Consider the following 2,396-nt stretch of genomic DNA (forward strand, 5'->3'; position numbering starts at 1 on the left):
TACCAAGTGTAGTCTGCGTTGTCCAGCGGCTGGTCCTTCAGGTCTGGTCGGGTACCGAAAACCTCTGCCAGAATCTGGAGACAGTCATGATGATCTGGCTCTTCGGTCGAGGGGAGCAAGGTAGCAGGGTTGAGAGCTACTGGAGACCCAAACTGGATGCGATCGGTGTCCAGTAGCAAGGCCTGATAGTGAGTCATGCGGGTGTTAGAGAGCCAACGGTCTGGTGGCTGTCTGATTAGGGACTCTAACGCATGGGGAGCCCGTATGCAAAGAGGCTGTCCCAGAGTGAGTTTAAAAGCGTCCTTGACCAGAACTGCTAAGGCTGCCACCATTCTAAGACATGGAGGCCAACCTGATGCCACAGGATCTAGTTTCTTAGAGAGATAGGCGACAGGTCGCCTCCAAGGTCCCAGTTTTTGTGTCAGGACCCCCTTTGCATACCCAGTCTTTTCATCTACATATAGTTCAAAGGGTTTATTAAGGTCTGGCAGTCCTAGCGCAGGCGCAGTCAGCAGGGCCTGCTTGATATTCTCAAAAGCTCGCTGGTGTTCATTTTCCCAAGTAAAACCTTCACTTGCCTTGGTGAGAGGGTATAAAGGGGCCGCCATCTCAGCAAATCCTGGAATCCATAACCGGCAAAATCCAGCAGTCCCCAAAAACTCTCTCACCTGTTTTCGATCCTTGGGGGCCGGGATGCTCAGGATGGTCTGCTGACGGGCCTTAGTCAGCCATCTCTGTCCTTCTTTTAGTTGGTATCCTAAATAGGTTACCTCCTTTTTGCAAAGCTGGGCCTTTTTAGCAGAAGCCCGGTAGCCCAATTGGCCCAGTTCCTGTAAGAGAGCCCCGGTACCTTCCAAGCATTCCTCCTTAGTCTCTGCAGCCAGCAAGATGTCATCCACATACTGGAGTATGATTAGATGGGGGTACTGAGTCCTGAAGGCAGCTAGATCCTGGTGTAGGGCCCCATCAAAGAGGGTCGGGCTGTTCTTAAACCCCTGTGGGAGCCGCGTCCAGGTGAGTTGACCGGAAAGCCCTAACTCAGGGTCTTTCCATTCGAAGGCAAACAGCGGCTGGCTGGAGGGATGGAGCTTTAAGCAAAAGAAGGCATCCTTCAAGTCTAGTACTGTGTACCATGCATGGCTGGGTGGCAGGGTGCTAAGTAAGTTGTAGGGGTTAGGGACCGTTGGGTGAATATCCTCAACCCGCTTATTGACCTCCCTCAGATCTTGCACCGGCCTATAGTCAGTACCACCAGGTTTTTTTACAGGCAACAAGGGGGTGTTCCATGCAGATTGACAGGGAATAAGTATACCTTGTTCAAGCAGCCTCTTGATGTGAGGTCTGATCCCTTGTTGGGCCTCGATTGTCATGGGGTACTGCTTAACATTGGCAGGCGTGACAGAGGCCTTCAGACTAATAACCAAGGGAGGTTGCTGTTTAGCCAGTCCCATGCCATTAGTCTCAGCCCAAGCTTCTGGGTATTTAGCCAACCATTGATCTATATTCTCTGGGGTTGGCTTTGGGTCATCATGAAGTTTGTACTCATCTTCTAGTTTAAGGGTGAGCACTTGTATAGGTGCTCCTTTAGAATCAGTAATCTTGGCCCCCTTATTTTCAAAATAGATGTGTGCTCCAAACTTGGTTAGTAAGTCCCGTCCTAGCAGGGGGTAGGGGCAGTCTGGTACATGTAAGAAGGTATGAGTCACCGTTTCTGAAGCAAGCTGAACCTCCCGGTTTGTGGTCCAGCGGTAACGCTTGGCCCCAGTAGCTCCTTCTACCCATGTTGTTTTCTTACTAAGCGGGCCAGTCGTCTGGGTAAGGACAGAATGTTGTGCCCCAGTGTCCACCATAAAAGTGACTGGTTCTCCCCCCACTCGGAGAGTTACCCTGGGCTCAGGTGGGGGGTCCTGGCCCCGACCCCCCTAATCAAGTTGGAGGATCTTGGTTCCGCTCTCGTTGGGTTTTTCTCGTCTCTTGGGGTTCTTGGGACAATCCCTTGCCCAATGTCCCTTTTCCCAGCAGTAAGCACATTGGTCTCTCCCTATATGGCCGCCTCGTCTGCCACCCCTATACCTCTTTTTCTCTTGCCCTACTACGGTGGCCAGGATTCTACTTAGCTCTTTGGTTCGTTCCCTTTTATTTCGTTCTTCCTTTTCCTCTTGGGTTTCTCTTTTATTATAGATCCTGTCTGCCTCCCTTACCAAATCTCTGAGGCCTTGTCCCTGCAGGTTCTCCAACCTCTGCAGTTTGCTCCGAATATCGGGGGCAGACTGCCAAATAAAGGACATAGACACACTCACTTCTTGTTCTGGACTGTCTGGATCAAACGGAGTGTATCTCCTATAGGCCTCCTTGAGCCTCTCCAAAAAGACAGTTGGAGGCTCATCCGCTCCCTG

The 2,396-nt window shown here is 51.2% G+C and overlaps 1 long non-coding RNA gene across 1 annotated transcript in view; it reads left to right on the forward strand.

Annotated features, from left to right (window-relative positions):
* The window catches only part of LOC115071046, a 17,167-nt gene extending 14,811 nt beyond the window's left edge, over nt 1–2,356 (forward strand). The window contains exon 2 of the long non-coding RNA XR_003850148.1: nt 1,898–2,356. This is a non-coding gene — a long non-coding RNA (uncharacterized LOC115071046). The remainder of the gene's footprint in view (nt 1–1,897) is intronic.
* The last annotated feature ends 40 nt before the right edge of the window (nt 2,357–2,396 follow it).

Source organism: Nannospalax galili, unplaced genomic scaffold (assembly GCF_000622305.1).
Source record: "Nannospalax galili isolate Female #2095 unplaced genomic scaffold, S.galili_v1.0 scaffold77, whole genome shotgun sequence".
In the NCBI taxonomy this organism is placed as follows: Eukaryota; Metazoa; Chordata; class Mammalia; order Rodentia; family Spalacidae; genus Nannospalax; species Nannospalax galili.